Genomic DNA, 17,923 nt, shown 5'->3' with positions numbered 1-17,923 from the left:
TCGAATCCAGGCTCTGTCGCAGCCGGCCGCGACCGGGAGACTCATGGGCGGCGCACAATTGGCCCAGCGTCGTCCAGGGTAGGGGAGGGAATGGCCAGCAGGGATGTAGCTCAGTTGATAGAGCATGGCGTTTGCAACGCCAGGGTTGTGGGTTCGTTTCCCAGGGGGGGCCAGTATAAAAAATATATATATATATATTTATGTATTCACTAACTGTAAGTCGCTCTGGATAAGAGCGTCTGCTAAATGACTAAAATGTAAATGTTTTATAATGTGAGGTAGATTAGCCCTTACATTTAGATTGTAATTTTGGAGGTTATTTTGGCAATGATAACTTAAACAATTTCAGCAATTAAACAATTAGATGGCATCAGTCCAAACTTATCACACACATCATACCTGAGATAATTAGCTGTTTATCGTAGATTTCTTCCATTGGCAGACTGAGCTCAGATCCTGGCTCCTCCCTTCGACATAGAAGTTTCATCAGTTTCCCGGGCTGCATCCACAAACTGTCATAAACCTGTCCTGTCGCTAAGAGGGGAAGCACGTAAGAGAAAAGGCCTAGACAATGTTATTATCCAAAAATAGAGGTGTATTTGCGAGTCTTTGTTTGTGGAGTATCTTATTCTTGAGTGTCAATGCGAAGACGAAGAAGAAAGACGAGACCCAGTCGATGAACGACATCTACCGAGGGAGATGCGCTTCTAGGTGCCTCAGCTTGCACAGCACTCGCATAGCGACCCTCTCCAAACAATCTCAGGTTGAGGTAAGGCCAAAACAAGCGCGCGAGCATGCTACTGTCTTCATGGAATAAAATGAAAGTTGGATCAAACGCAGGCAATCCGATTTGTTCTACTGCATTATATAATATTCCCTTTACTTTTTATGTGTAAATGAATTAATATACAATAATGTGCTTGAAATAGACCATTGCATTAATGATGAGGACATGTTTGTTTTTCTTGTTTTTCTAATTTTGTTGATTATTATCTGATAACTGATGTTTTGTTTTTGGCCTCACAATAACTACTTTAGATTTGGTATGTGTGCAAACTAGACAATATTTGGAGACAATTCAGTATCATGTTCTGACAGAGGAAACTGACTAGACACTGTACTCCTCATTAGAATGTTCTCTTTACCATGTCCCATTTTTAAAATCTGACTCTGCATTGAGAAGTGGAGCAACCTACTGGCTGATGGAGAAGGGGGGAGAGAGAGAGGCTTGTTATCCTAATTACGTCCATACCAAGCCCTTCACTACCCCTCCAGTCCCAAGCCTATGACACTGTAACTGAGCCAACCAGTTCACATGATCAAGTTCATGTCCTCGTCCTCCTTGGATGACATACAGTACATGGAGATAACTAATCCTTAGCAGTGAACATGCCCAGTTACCCACTATTCAGCCTCAGGATTTGGAAGGATGGCCCCGCGAGAATACCCACTAGTATACTCCCACATAGTAGTCCTATATAGTTTACTGAATGAATTGATCCATAGGGAATATGGAATGGTAAACTAGTGAGACACATAGCTATGGTTTATTATCACGGGTCTGGAACTGCACTGACATCACATCATTAGCCACACTGTCATGCACTCGTGACCTCTCTAAGGGTCAGGATGTGACCTTTAACCTGTTTAATCACTACTTCCCACAGATCATGTAGCAGGGTCGATTTTAGATTGCAGGGGCAGTCCAGCTATTCTCTCTGTGGTGGAATTCCTGTCATAGATCAAATCTATCCATTGTAGGAGTGGGTAGGATACTATGTAATGTCAGCCTATATAATGGCAAATGATCATTGCCAGACTTGGGTATACCTACGCTTCAGCTATACGTTTTCACCTTTTTGGCACATGTGCATCAATTCGACACAGTAATGGACATGAAGCATATTGTTTGAAAGGTCTCTGTTGGCAATGTGCTGGAAGCAGCCATGGAATTACATCTTGGTACAGATTTGATGGAAACTTTTTAATATGACAATCTACTCCAGACAGTGAATTAAAATGATGTTAATGTCACCATCAGTCTGGGTTGTAGTTGTTGGACAGGACCATTAGTCTGCTTTGAGGTGGTTAAAACTTAGGCCTGCATCCCAAATGACACCCATTCCCTATGTAGTGCACTACTTTTTACCAGGGCCCATAGGGCTCTGGTCAAAGGTAGTGCACTATATAAGGAATAGGGTGCCATTTGGGACGTAGCCTTGCCCTTGATTTCCAGTCTTTCACATTTGATATTTCTGAAACAATTGTCTGACTTGTGAGATTAGTTCTGACTTGCGTCAGAGGTTATATTGTGCTCCATTCATTTAGTCAGTGACATAACAAAAATGCCCTTATCTGTCCTGACTTTCATGTCCCTTGGGCTGCCATAGTAGCCTTCATAACATGGGTATGACTCATTGGCTGAGTCCCAAATGGTACTCTATTCCCTTCCTAGTGCGCTACTTTTGACCAGAGCCCTATAGGCCCTGTTCAAAGGTAGTGCACTATAATAGGAATATGATGCAGACATTCATTGACCTGATAATGACAGAGAGGTCAGGTGACTATCTGTCTTTAGCCTGGCCGGCACTGGATACAGTGGTCTTTTCTGCCCACAACCACCCCTCCCAGACCCTTGTGCCTGCACTGGACAGAGGAAGGCCAGGGTGCCTTTGACTGGCCTGCGCGATCTTCTCAGACGTTAGCTCACTTAAGATCACTTTCACTTTAGGTCACTTTCTTTACCACTCCAAAAGCTGTGTTGCTAACATTAATTGGTAAAAAGCGTGTTTGTACACTTTGGACTTTTGTTACATTGTAGTTAAGATAATAGTTAAGACTTTTTTCCACTGCACTACATGTTTTGTGTTATGTAATTATACTTCATAATAGAAACTGAAATACTGACTGTCCTCTTCTCTCCCTAGTAATTATACTACTGACTGTCATCTACTCTCCCTAGTAGTTATACTACTGACTGTCCTCTACTCTCCCTAGTAATTATACTACTGACTGTCCTCTACTCTCCCTAGTAATTATACTACTGACTGTCCTCTACTCTCCCTAGTAATTATACTACTGACTGTCCTCTACCCTCTACTCTCCCTAGTAATTATACTACTGACTGTCCTCTACTCTCTTCTCTCACTAGTAATTATACTACTGACTGTCCTCTACTCTCTTCTCTCACTAGTAATTATACTACTGACTATCCTCTACTCTCCCTAGTAATTATACTACTGACTGTCCTCTATTCTCCCTAGTAATTATACTACTGACAGTCCTCTACGCTCTACTCTCCCTAGTAATTATACTACTGACTGTCCTCTACTCTCCCTAGTAGTTATACTACTGACTGTCCTCTACTCTCTACTCTCCCTAGTAATTATACTACTGACTGTCCTCTACTCTCCCTAGTAATTATACTACTGACTATCCTCTACTCTCCCTAGTAATTATACTACTGACTGTCCTCTACTCTCCCTAGTAATTATACTACTGACTGTCCTCTACGCTCTACTCTCCCTAGTAGTTATACTACTGACTGTCCTCTACTCTCCCTAGTAGTTATACTACTGACTGTCCTCTACTCTCTACTCTCCCTAATAATTATACTACTGACTGTCCTCTACTCTCCCTAGTAATTCTACTACTGACTGTCCTCTACTCTCCCTAGTAATTATACTACTGACTGTCCTCTCTTCTCTCACTAGTAATTATACTACTGACTGTCCTCTACTCTCTTCTCTCACTAGTAATTATACTACTGACTATCCTCTACACTCCCTAGTAATTATACTACTGACTGTCCTCTACTCTCCCTAGTAATTATACTACTGACTGTCCTCTACGCTCTACTCTCCCTAGTAATTATACTACTGACTGTCCTCTACTCTCCCTAGTAGTTATACTACTGACTGTCCTCTACTCTCTACTCTCCCTAGTAATTATACTACTGACTGTCCTCTACTCTCCCTAGTAATTATACTACTGACTGTCCTCTACTCTCCCTAGTAATTATACTACTGACTGTCCTCTACTCTCCCTAGTAATTATACTCACTGACTGTCTTCTACTCTCTTCTCTCACTAGTAATTATACTACTGACTGTCATCTACTCTCTCACTAGTAATTATACTACTGACTATCCTCTACTCTCCCTAGTAATTATACTACTGACTGTCCTCTACTCTCCTAGTAATTATACTACTGACTGTCCTCTACTCTCCCTAGTAATTATACTACTGACTGTCCTCTACTCTCTACTCTCCCTAGTAATTATACTACTGACTGTCCTCTACTCTCCCTAGTAATTATACTACTGACTGTCCTCTACTCTCTATTCTCCCTAGTAATTATACTACTGACTGTCCTCTACTCTATTCTCCCTAGTAATTATACTACCGACTGTCCTCTACTCTCCCTAGTAATTATACTACTGACTGTCCTCTACTCTCCCTAGTAATTATACTACTGACTGTCCTCTACTCTCCCTAGTAATTATACTACTGACTGTCCTCTACTCTCCCTAGTAATTATACTACTGACTGTCCTCTACTCTCTACTCTCCCTAGTAATTATACTACTGACTGTCCTCTACTCTCTATTCTCCCTAGTAATTATTCTACTGACTGTCCTCTACTCTCCCTAGTAATTATACTACTGACTGTCCTCTACTCTCTTCTCTCACTAGTAATTATACTACTCTGACTGTCCTCTACTCTCTTCTCACTAGTAATTATACTACTGACTATCCTCTACTCTCCCAGTAATTATACTACTGACTGTCCTCTACTCTCCCTAGTAATTATACCACTGACTGTCCTCTACTCTCTTCTCTCACTAGTAATTATACTACTGACTGTCCCCTACGCTCTACTCTCCCTAGTAATTATACTACTGACTGTCCTCTACTTCCCTAGTAGTTATACTACTGACTGTCCTCTACTCTCTACTCTCCCTAGTAATTATACTACTGACTGTCCTCTACTCTCCCTAGTAAGTATACTACTGACTGTCCTCTACTCTCCCTAGTAATTATTCTACTGACTGTCCTCTACTCTCTACTCTCCCTAGTAGTTATACTACTGACTGTCCTCTACCTCCCTAGTAATTATACTACTGACTGTCCTCTACTCTCTACCTCCCTAGTAATTATACTACTGACTGTCCTCTACTCTCCCTAGTAATTATACTACTGACTGTCCTCTACTCTCCCTAGTAATTATTCTACTGACTGTCCTCTACTCTCTACTCTCCCTAGTAATTATACTACTGACTGTTCTCTACTCTCCCTAGTAATTATACTACTGACTGTCCTTTACTCTCCCTAGTAATTATACTACTGACTGTCCTCTACTCTCACTAGTAATTATACTACTGACTGTCCTCTACTCTCCCTAGTAATTATTCTACTGACTGTCCTCTACTCTCTACTCTCCCTAGTAATTGTACTACTGACTGTCCTCTACTCTCCCTAGTAATTATTCTACTGACTGTCCTCTACTCTCCCTAGTAATTATACTACTGACTGTCCTCTACTCTCCCTAGTAATTATTCTACTGACTGTCCTCTACTCTCTACTCTCCCTAGTAATTGTACTACTGACTGTCCTCTACTCTCCCTAGTAATTATTCTACTGACTGTCCTCTACTCTCTACTCTCCCTAGTAATTGTACTACTGACTGTCCTCTACTCTCCCTAGTAATTATTCTACTGACTGTCCTCTACTCTCCCTAGTAATTATACTACTGACTGTCCTCTACTCTCCCTAGTAATTATTCTACTGACTGTCCTCTACTCTCTACTCTCCCTAGTAATTATACTACTGACTGTCCTCTACTCTCCCTAGTAATTATACTACTGACTGTCCTCCTACTCTCCCTAGTAATTATACTACTGACTGTCCTCTACTCTCCCTAGTAATTATACTACTGACTGTCCTCTACTCTCCCTAGTAATTATTCTATTGACTGTCCTACTCTCTACTCTCCCTAGTAATTATACTATTGACTGTTCTCTACTCTCCCTAGTAATTATACTACTGACTGTCCTCTACTCTCTATTCTCCCTAGTAATTATACTACCGACTGTCCTCTACTCTCCCTAGTAATTATACTACCGACTGTCCTCTACTCTCCCTAGTAATTATACTACTGACTGTCCTCTACTCTCCCTAGTAATTATACTACTGACTGTCCTCTACTCTCTTCCCTCCCTACAGAACAATGGATCCCTGGGCTGGTGTCAAAATCATAAGCAGTGTGCCAAGGTAACGTACTGATGTTTACATGCATACCTATTACCTAACATGATAGAAATCACACAAACGGAATAATCTATTTTCAGACAGGAAAATCTTTCAGGGAAAGTCAGCAGCTGAACAAATAGCATGATAAATCATTGCCTTAGTCTTAGTCGTAGTGGTTCCTACCCAGTACTCTATGTACCATTCAATACCATATATCACTAGATCAGCTAATATACTGCAGCTAGCTATGTACTGTACCTCTGTAGATCATAGAGCCTAAATAATATACAATCACAAAGTATAGCGACGGGTGCTTTAGATGGATGCTTGGCTGTTAAGCTCTTAGTCTCTCCACTTCTTATTCTGCATATCCTTCTCTGGAAGTCAGAATTGTCTTTAGGTAAAGAGCTGCACTCATTTTTGGTAATGAGCACAGTAACATTCTCTAACAGCCCTTCAGTATAGTATCCCCACAGTGTACAGAAGTGAAGCTGACATGTTGCCTTTGTGATTATTCCCGCTTCAGTATACTGTAGTATACAAAAATAGAATGGTTGCACAGTTGTCATATCTCATGACGCAAACAGCAGTCAAATACCATCATGAACAATATTATCTCATGTTTTTGATAAACGGAATTATGTTTTTTCAATAACACGTTCACACTCGTAGCTATTTATTCTGAAGCCACATTCCTAATTAGTTTGGAATTGTCTTTGTGACTGTATTGTTACTTTGTTTACTACAGTATAATACTCTGGCTAGTTGTGTGTTTGTGTCACCATATGGGAGATGAGCACAACCACACGTCTCTCTCTGTGACAGACAGACACACCCCAGGGTAGGCTTGCAGCAGAAACACAGTCAGCCAGGCGCTGACCTCTCTTGGTGGGTCCATGAAAACATTTGGCCAACTGCTCAGCAGATTTCTCCAGAACTCCAGAGAGCGTTTTCACTCAAACTTTAAACCAGGTCAATCCTTGTAGCATGATAGCATCCTCTACACTAGGTCCATGTATTATAGCCTGGAACCAAAACGGATATGCTATGTTTTTAATGGTGAAACTGAGCATATCAGTTTGGATACCAGGCTACAGAGAATAAGATGTCAGCGCTTTCCTTGTTTTCTTGAAGAGTGATAATGCTATTTTATTCTCGTTAAGAAAGAACACAGCCAATTAGAATCCTCTTCGTTGTAGAATGTTCATTACACGGCAGCTAATTGCCAAATTAGAGGCTCTGAAGTGGAGATGAAGAATACATTTATTCTAACTAAGGAGATCTTAATGTCTCTGCAGTCTCACTTTAAAAGTAAACTTGCTTTGCTTTCAGTGCAGTTATGTGTCACCAATGGTTTGGTATATCACTACAACTCAACATTAGATTTTATAGGCTGCCCAAGGATTTCAGTCTGATTTAAGGTGTTCCGGAAATGTCACTACCTACTATGTAAGCTGTAGTTCCAGCTCATCCACAAAATTAGAAGTCAGACCTCATGTTTTGCAATATTTGATTACAGGAGATTATTTGTTTCGCTGCATAAGCCATCGCATGTCTGCACAAGCAAGTGGCTCATTTGGTTATTGCTTGCAGCAGTGTTTACGGCCACACTGAAAGTCCACCCACAACTTATCGGAGACAAAAACAGTGCTGCCATTTTAAAGCCCCCAATGATTACATCCAGTAGAGCCTGATAATGTTTGGTCACAATTGTCAGATCATCCTGTACTTTGCCCATGCATACTCAGCCTCATGTTGTCTCTATGGACCTCCCTGGTAATGATGAGTGACTGTTAATCCGCCTGTCACTATCTCCTCGAGGCAGCCAGTCAATTAAGGCTACTATAGATGATTACCATAGTCTGTTAAAATAGAGTCCGGTCACATCTTCATTTAAAGGCTTAGCAGGGGATGACAGGATCGCTTCAGTGCCTCATTTAGAGAGCCGTGGATGGTCATAATTGCCATGCTATTACACTGGGACTGCTCTGTCAGCCTCTCAGCTCTGCTGATATGAATGCTTAGTTGAAGTCATTATTTTTATCACCTCACGACAAGCCAAGGCCCCTTCAGATTGGCGTTTAGGCAGCACTTTGGGAGTCATTAGTGTACTAACTAACACTTACTGGTCTAGCAGTTGGGATGATGTGCCCTAAGGACAAAAAATAGGCTGAAATGGCACCCCATTCCATATATAGTGCACTACTTTTGACCAGAGCCCTATGCAGGCAATAGTGCTATTTTTAACACGGCACATTAATGCATCTTCTTCCTTCCACCAACAGACATGACCGTATGATATAATAAACAGTATTAGACTACAGAGAGGTGGAGAACTGCATGCGCTTGTCCTCTTGAGAAAGACTCTGGAACCCCCTCAAAGCCTGTTCAATTTGTAGAAACAGGAAGGGAGAGACAAAGGCAGGGTCTCATCTGGGCATGGTATCAAACACTGTTGTGTGCTACAGTATAGACAGAGTTGCATCCCAAATGGCACCTTTTTTCCCTATTTAGTGCATTTATTTTGACCAGGGCCCATGGCGCTGGTCAAAAGTAGTGCACTATATTAGAGAATAGCGTACCATTTGGGGACGAGGCTCAGTCCACACCACCCAAAAAGAACAGCAGCATTATGCACGGTCAGCAGAGAAGTCACTGAGGCCATTATCTACTGACATTCACAGAGGAGACGGTTCAATCTCGTCCTACTACGTACAGAAATGGCCATGTGCACTCTGCACTTTTCATGGTTTCCCTTGTTCCTTTGTAAAACAGGGCAGGTTTTCCTGTGTTCAAAATCAAGAGTAAGCATTATCGACTTTCAAATGTCTATCAAATGTCGGCCATCGAGGGGTAATACTCCTTTGTCTTTTGCAATCAGTGGAAGAGAATCCTTAGAATGTCTAGGAATTGACAGAACACCTATCAAGAGTCCTAGAACTCTGCTTTATTTGCGATCGGTCCTAGTGGAAAGGAATGCTTGGTTTGAGTTTGAAATGGGGCGGAAAACGAGCGTAGCCGGCACGAATAAGAACGAGGAACGAGAGGTCTGAGCGTCAGTTGGGATTAGAGGAAGAATCTCCCGTTGGAGACCAGAGAAGGGAGATAAGAGATGACAGGACAAACAGGGACACTTAGTAGTACAGAATGGTACTAGGCTATGTCAGGGAGCCGAGGACCTAGACACGATGTGAGAGCTTTAGACATGCAGTACATTGTAGTATGGAGGGACTGTAGGAGAGATAAAGCGAGGACAGGGTACTACAGGAGAGTAGAGGGGTTAAGAGAGCTAGTTGAATGTTTGAGCAATGTATGAGCATGTTACTGAATGGGAAAGGGTACAACGTCAGGCTTTAGCAGTTTCAGGATTTTCCTTCCATACAAGTAGCAGTGGGCCTGGGGCGAGCTCGGCAGGGTATCCGCGTTTCCCTCACCATAAAGTAGGCACCTCAGCTGCATTTAAATGTGTGCCTCCTTCCTTCACATTATTCAGAGTTTCCGACAACTACCAACACCCTCCACCCCATTCCACCCTTCACACATTTGCTCGCACACACACACACACACACACACACACACTTGCTCATGTTTTCACAGCAGCTGAAGATAAATGTGTTTCCCAAACTCATTCAGACCAAAACGTTGCCCCAGGATAACTCCAATCTTCACTCCACGCCTTGAAAACTTTCAACAACAGATTGCATGGTTGAGGCTTTCTCTACAAGGTTGTAGGAGTGAATTGAACATGCTGTTATACTTGTGTCAAGGCATAAGTAAGTAAGAAATAATAAGCATACTGAGTTTATATACTGAACACAAATATAAACGTAACATGTAGTGTTGGTCCCATGTTTCATGAGCTGAAATAAAAGATCCCTGAAATTTTCCATACGCACAAAAAGCTTATTTCGCTAAACTTTTGTGCACACGTGTTTACATCCCTGTTAGTGAGCATTTCTCCTTTGCCAAGATAATCCATCCACCTGACAGGTGTGGCATTTCAAGAAACGGATTAAACAGCATGATAATTACAAAGGTGCACCTTGTGCTTAGGCCACTCTAAAATGTGCAGTTTTGTCACACAACACAATGCCACAGATGTCTCAAGGTTTGAGGGAGCATGTAATTGGCATGCTGGCTGCAGGAATGTCCACCAGAGTTGTTGCCAGAGAATTGAATGTTCATTTCTCTACCATAATCCACCTCCAACGTTGTTTTAGAGAATTTGGCAGTACGTCCAACTGGCGTCACAACCGCAGACAACGTGTAACCACGCTAGCCCAGGACCTCCACATCCGGCTTCTTCACCTGTGGGATCGTCTGAGACCAGCCCCCCGGACAGCTGATAAAACTGAGGAGTATTTCTGTCTGTAATAAAGCCCTTTTGTGGGAAAAACTCATTCTGATTGGCTGGGCCTGGCTCCCAAGTGGGTGGGCCTATGCCCTCCCAGGCCCACGCATGGCTGCGCCCCATGTGAAATCCATAGATTAGTGCCTAATGAATTTTAAATTGACTGATTGCCTTCTATGAACTGTAACTCAGTAAAATCGTTGAAATTGTTGCATGTTGCGTTTATATTTTTGTTCAGTATAGTTAAACCTGGATAAAGAGTGACAGCACATATCAGATGGAAATTGTTACTGTAATATGGTAACTTTCAAATTACCCCTAGAGCCACCAGCCTTACTGTACATTGCGATGCAACATTCCCCACTGCCTTTCCTCCATGGCTACCAACCACTGTGTTTCATAACAGCATGAAATTGGAAATGTGAATATTCCCCTGGGCTGTCTAGCCTGGGTTACTCATGCAGAAAGAGTGTCTCTCAGGGACAAGGACAGCAGTACAGATCTACAAGCCGCTACAGGAAGCGCATAGATAACAAACACACTGTGGAAGAGTGGTGCTCTTTGATTTTCAAACATCCTATTTATTTCCCTTATACTGATGTTTTCCAAAGTAAATGTGGGTCCAGCAGCCTGCTGTCCAGTTCTTTAGCCGTTCTCTTCTCGAGAGTCAGGAACGACGACAAGGCCACAGATGTCAGATACATACAAAGATTCATCCCAATAAACGTCAAACTGCTAAAGTTTGTGGCAGCACTTTTTGCTGTTATATTGAGGGCGATTGAGGGGAGAAGAAGTATGCAAGGGAAAGTGTTCCGTTTCAACCTTTGATGATCCTGTATAGTCTGTGTAGGACATAGAAGTGATTACTACTGTATTTTTCTGAATACCTTGGTGACACGTCTTTACTGTAATAATAACATCTCCTGTGGTGGCATGGAATGTGTGATGAGCCCTCACCTCCATCTCTGTTTCTCTCACCTTCAAAGTGCCTGGAACCATGCAAGGCCTCTTGGGACCTGAAGAGGAGCCAGTGCCGGAGCTCTGGCGGTATGATGACTTATGACAGCCTCGTACTACGTTAAGTTAGGGGGAGGAATGCACTGAGGAGAGGCTCAATGTGGTGAGGCTAAATTAGTAGAGTTCAGTTCAGATTCTCCTCCACATCATTTTGTTGTGCACAAGTAGTCAGACACAGGCATCTTTACCTCAGTGCTTCCTCAATTTCCTCACTCAGTCGAAAGTAATCAGAAACATCACTTTTTCCCACGATTTCTAACACAGTTTTGGTTCTGTTATTTTAGTAGTAAAGCATCTGTGCTTTCAACACTTCTCTCTCTCTCCCCCCAATCCCTCCACGCCAGCGCTCAATTCCCAAGAAGCACTGGGAGTGTGTGACGAGTTGTGAGTTCCTGCGCTCGGTGGTGGCAGTGAAGCAGGGGGTGACTGCCCTGCCCCGAGAAGGCCAGCGATCGCGGGCGGCGTGCGTGGAGGGATGCGAGGAGGACAGCGAGTGCCCTGCCAAGAAGAAGTGCTGTTCCAACGGCTGTGGGCATACCTGCCAACCTCCCAAGAACCTTTACAAAGGTACAGCAACCTCCAGTACACACAGTATGTTTAGGAAAATAGACAGGAAACTACAGTAGGTCCTTTTTTTGTTTGTTGATTACAACCAATATACTATCTGCAACCAATTTGCGGGCCAATTCAAAGATGAGATAAGAAACTCAAACTTTTGCTTAGATAATTCACTGATGTCAATGGAAGACATGGAATTTAGAATTAAGCGTGCAGAGTTCAGAATTAACCTAATACGCATGTGGGCGGCAGGTAGCCTAGCGGTTAAGAGCATTGGGCTAGTAACTGAACGTTTGCTGGTTCGAATCCCTGAGCCGACTAGGTGAAAAATCTGCTGATGTGCCCTTGAGCAAGGCATCTAACTAATTGCTCTGAATAAGAGCGGCTGCTAAACGACAAAAAAAATAATGATTTCATGTAACCTTTGACCTTGAAATGACCCACTTCACCTTCCAGGAGCCCCTCTGAAGCCCAGGAAGGAACTGAGTTTTGAGGAGCTGAGGTCTGGTCAGATGGAGGTGAGCTGGTCCTCCCGATTCAACGTGTCGGCCGAGCCGGTCATCTACGTGGTCCAGAGGAGGTGGAACTACGGAATCCAACCCAGTGAGGATGCTGCTACACAGTGGGAGGTGGTAGCACGGGTTAGTCAGACTTTTTGATGCTTACTTATTGATACTGTATGTAGTTGATTATAAGGGGACAAATGTATGTAATCTACTTAGAATTCAATGTGTGGCAATGTATTGATTGTTCATGAAGTTGAACAACTCTCTGTCTCTGTTTTGCTCTCTCTCCCCCCCCTCCCCCCAGACCACGGAGGTGAAAGCGCGGCTTGCTGATATCCGGGCAGGCCGGTGGTACCAGTTCAGAGTGGCAGCAGTGAACGTCCACGGACCAGAGGGTTCACCACTCCCAGTCGCCACATCCACACCAAGAAAGGTCAGGCAGAGTGTCTGTGTGTTTGTTTGTTTGTGTGTGTGAGCTGGCTGGCTTAAACACCCTGGGGGTGATATTGCACTGACTGTAATGAAGATGAATACATTGGCTTTTGGCCATTTCTGAAGTGCTGTATTGTGGCTTTTGGCCATTTCTGAAGTGCTGTATTGTGGCTTTAGCCCCTAGAGCTGTAATACCTTCCAGTCAATATATGAATAGCTTTAATAGACAGTTACTTAACCTTAATGTATTTGGCAGCTGTAATGTGCGGTGTGGGTTAGCTGTGCTGCATTTGTCAGTGAGAATGCCTCCATGATTGATTAACCTTTTACTGCAGTGGGCTAAATCAGGGTCACACAGAGTGATTCCTGGGAGTCTTAAACACATTTTGACATAGAAACACCGGATTTTCGGCGGGTTTCTGAAATAATGTTTATTAATTATGAAATTATGAAAAATATTAATAACATTCTACCCATGAGGTAACTAAGTCATTTGACTGCAGGAAAGGGCTACTGATGTCTACATCAGACCAATGACACCTGATTGATTAATAATGTATTCACCAGACCCCTCCAGTCCCCCCACCCCATCTGAGCTGAGGGTGTCCAACGTGACCTTTGGCCCCGGCGGCAGGACGGTGTCGGTCCGGCTGCACTGGTCCATCCCCTCAGACCTGGATGTCCCTGTACACCACTACAAGGTGTCCTGGAGCTGGGCCACAGGCAGCACAGGGGCCACAGCACGACCTAAGACCAAGAGGAGGAAGATGGTCAATGGGGTAAGTCATAGAGGAAGTCCCCTACACTGACATGTTGGGCCCATGGGTTAGGTCAGTCATACCCATAGAAATGGAATGACGTGGTCTAAGGGGCTTTTGCTGGTCTAGTCATTCTATTTCCATGGTCAAAGCCTTTTGGAAAAAAGGCGCTATCTAGAACCTAAGTGGAGTTCTTCGGCTGTCCCCCATAGGAGAACCCTTTGAAGAACCCTTTTGGTTCCAGGTAGAACCCTTTTGGGTTCCACGTGGGACCCTTTGAACAGAAGGTTCTATGTGGAACCAAAAAGGGTTCTATCTGGAACCAAAAAGGGTTATCCTATGGGGACAGCCATATAACCCTTTTTTCTAAGAGTGTACCTACCCTGACATGTAGGCACTCATTAATATGGGACATTCCCCTGGGACAATGTACAGTGGAAGCCTGTTGTTTCAGAGCCAGTTTCTTTCCTCAAGCCACAACAAATGTAATGGAAGGATACACAATGGGAGTGTGGGTGGCTTTGATGACATAAACCCTCCAATCTGATGGTGCTTAGTGCTTACACACCAAACCAAGCAATTGTATAGTTGTCGCTCTGGCAAATTAATCACAGATTGATGCTATTAAATAGCCAAAATCTGCATTATCTTATGAGCTCACGTCTGTTTTGGAAAATGACATTTTCCCGGCAAGTTATTACTGTGGTTATTGGACCTACTTTGTACCTTTTTTGTTGTGTGGATATAGAGGATACAGAACGGTCTTTCTGACCCTATAACCCCTCTGTCCTGTATATGTATCCAGGGGCAGAGAGGGATGTGGAGCTGGAGAGTCTGCAGAGCTAACAGGAGTTACAGTGTGGAGCTACAGGCCGTGTCCTACTGGGGACAGAACCCACTGAAAAGTCCAAAGGCCACCCTGCACTTCACCACACGACCCAGTACGTCAACAACAGTCAAAGCTTATCAACTGTCATTTGTTAAGGAAAATAGTTGATAATTAGGCTCGCCATATTCTGGAAACGTTCTCAAAGTTCTCAGGTTTTTTCCAGAAATCCGGTTGGAGGATTTTACAGAATATTTACCCAGTATATCAAGGTTGGATGCGTGATATGTTTGCATCTGATATAACACGCTTTCTTCCCATTTTCATTGTTGCACAATCAGGGAGGAGCAGACGTCTGGCGCGCGCCCGGTCCCCGTCCCCGGGGGCTTTATCCCTGATGTGTTGGATGTGGGCACCCCCTTCTACCAGGATGGCCAGCTGCAGGTCCGGGTCTACTGGCAGAGGAGCACAGGTATGCAGGTGGAGACCCAGACACAGCCACACACACAAACATGCACACACACAGTTAATGAACGCACGCACGCATAGGCGCACACACACACACGCAAGCATGCTTGCACGCGCACACACACACACACACACACACACGTGCATTAACCCACGCATGCAACACCCACACACACACACACATTTGATTTGGCCTTTGACAAAAGCAGTGTGGCTGAGGAAATAATCCTCTAACCACCACCTCCCTATCGTAATGTAAACAGAGAGATTATCGTAAATGTACAGGATGCTTGTGGGTAATTAAACATGAAACAAAAAGGCTGCTTTGTTACAAGCTGATAAGATGCACAGATGTACATCCTGAATCCCTGTTCATGCAGGAACATGAGCACAGTAAGCTAGCATCGCTGACTCACTGGGCCACCCACAGCACCAGGGCTACCCACACGCCACACACGGCCACCCACAGCACACACACTGGGCTACCCACAGCACACACACTGGCCACAGCACACACACTGGGCTACCCACAGCACACACACTGGGCTACCCACAGCACACACACTGGGCTACCCACAGAGCCAACTGAGGAACAGCTTCTCTTACATTTGCGTCAAAGAATCTGTTCTGTCTAAACAAGTTGAGCTTTATAGAAGTGAACCATTGACTCTTATTTTGAAAGGCCAATGTGCTTTGTCACCAGTGTTATGAGACAAATCAGCAGTTGATTGATGATGAATTGATTGATACTCCTTTCCATCTCTCTCAGATCCCACTGTAGTTCGGTATCGGTCCAGTGGGTACCAGATTACTGTGGACACAACCAGACCAAAGGAGTGGACAAGATCATCACACAGGTAACCAGTTTCATTCAGCCGATTTATGGTGAAACTTCAAGTAATAGAAGGGTATCTATCTCTATTGGAGTTACAGTATAGGGTGCTCTCATCATATGTGTCCGCTGTCTTTAACCTCTTATAGGAGGGCTTTGCCAGCCTCCCTGGCCCATGCTCTTCTCCTGTAAGTACAGCGTGAACCTCCAGCCACTCGGTACTAAGGGACGTGCCCAGGCAGAAACCACCTTCTTCTTCACCCCTCCTGTGCCACCATCAGGGCCAGAGCTCCAAACACACTTCGCCTGTCCAGGGCAGGAAGGTGAGACACCACTGACCACCCAAAGATGACTTTGTCACTTTGTCATTGACCTAGTGAACCTTCAATTCACATTTCCATTGGTGTAACGCTCTATGTTTAAGATCAACTACATTGAAGTTGGACTGTGTAGAATCACTGATCTACATATCACCTTGCATCCTAAATAACTAGTAATTATGTGATCGGCTTCGAGATTCTGCGCTCGCTGCTCAAACTGATCCCCTCCATTTATTAAGTGTTTGTCCCATAGGACCCTCTCCTCTCCTCCTCCCAAGGTGCTGTCCAAGGCAGAAAACCCCTGACCGCCTCCTTCATGGCCGACAAGGGTAACATCACAGCTGTGTTTACATGGGAGGTGTCCACATCCTCCCACCCCAACAACCGCAACTCCCCACGGGTTTCCAGGTCACTGGGGCGGGAAGTGACCTCAGCCAGTCCATCAACAACCTTTCCAACAGCCTAAATCTCACAGTCCCAGATACTACCACCAGTAAGTCCCACCAGTATAAACCCGGATAGTGCTGTCCCGAGTGGGCACAGACGTCAATTCAACGTCTATTCCACGTTGGTTCAACATAATATCGTTGAAAATGACGTGGAAACAACGTTGATTCAACCAAGTGTGTGCTCAGTGGGGTGCCACCATACTGGAAACCCATATCAACTCAACGCATTAGCCCACCTTTATGCAACAAATCCTAACCACATTTTGTCTCGGTAAATCAAAACCCTGTAATAACCAACAAATGTCTAAGTAATCAATTTTCATTTTCACAAATTCCCACGATTTGTTGTGATTTAAATAAGTAGCTTCACGGAATAGTTGGTAGTGTAGTAGAGGAAGGTGATTAAAACATCCACATATAGGAAAAAATCAACCAGTTCCCCCTTTTAACAATTACGAAGCCCCTGCATTGCTGTCTTCCCTGTTCTCTCAGGAGCGTAACGTCCTGGGTAGTGTCAGGTCTGGCAGCTAGCCACCCCTCTACAGGCTGGAGATCCAGGTGATTGGAGCAGGAGGAGGTCGCCACCACCAAGACCTTTTACACTCCCAACCACCTCGTCAGTCCTGCAGCACAGTAAGATGCTGATTTGATTATCTTTCTCTTTTCAGATGCTAAAAAGAGATTTACAATGGTAACTTTCAAGGAATGTATGAATTTTACCAGATGACATCTAAAGTGGTTTTTTGGGTACTGCCGATTATCATAAGGTGTCTGTAATTATCTCTGGCCCTCGCTGGCGCTTATCAATAAAATAGATTACACAAAAAATCCAATATGATGATAAAAAAATAAATAATAGAATGACAAAGCTGTAAAACATTATCCTAAATATAAACCAATTTAGTGAATTAAATATGTGTTTTAATACTGAGGATTTCAGCATGAAAAGATCCTTTATATATTTTTTACACACTTATTTATTTGACTATATCAATATGTCTTTGTTGTAAATGTTTTGGGTACAGACTGGTTGCAGTGAAAAAAGACAATAGTTGGAAGAGTAACAGAGTTAATTGAAAATAAGGCCATTTTTGCATTAATTAGGCTATTTCCTCTTGAACCATATGGTCTATCCACTAGAAACTCATGGACAATA

At 43.6% G+C, this 17,923-nt stretch overlaps 1 pseudogene; it reads left to right on the top strand.

Moving 5' to 3' along the window:
• The first annotated feature begins 508 nt into the window (after positions 1 to 508).
• On the top strand, positions 509 to 17,355 carry LOC123482565 (annotated as a pseudogene).
• Positions 17,356 to 17,923: the final 568 nt, after the last annotated feature.

This window comes from Coregonus clupeaformis, chromosome 35, assembly GCF_020615455.1.
Source record: "Coregonus clupeaformis isolate EN_2021a chromosome 35, ASM2061545v1, whole genome shotgun sequence".
NCBI classification, from domain to species: Eukaryota; Metazoa; Chordata; class Actinopteri; order Salmoniformes; family Salmonidae; genus Coregonus; species Coregonus clupeaformis.
The sequence above is the reverse complement of the archived record's forward strand: the minus strand, read 5'-3'. Positions and strand labels throughout refer to the sequence as shown.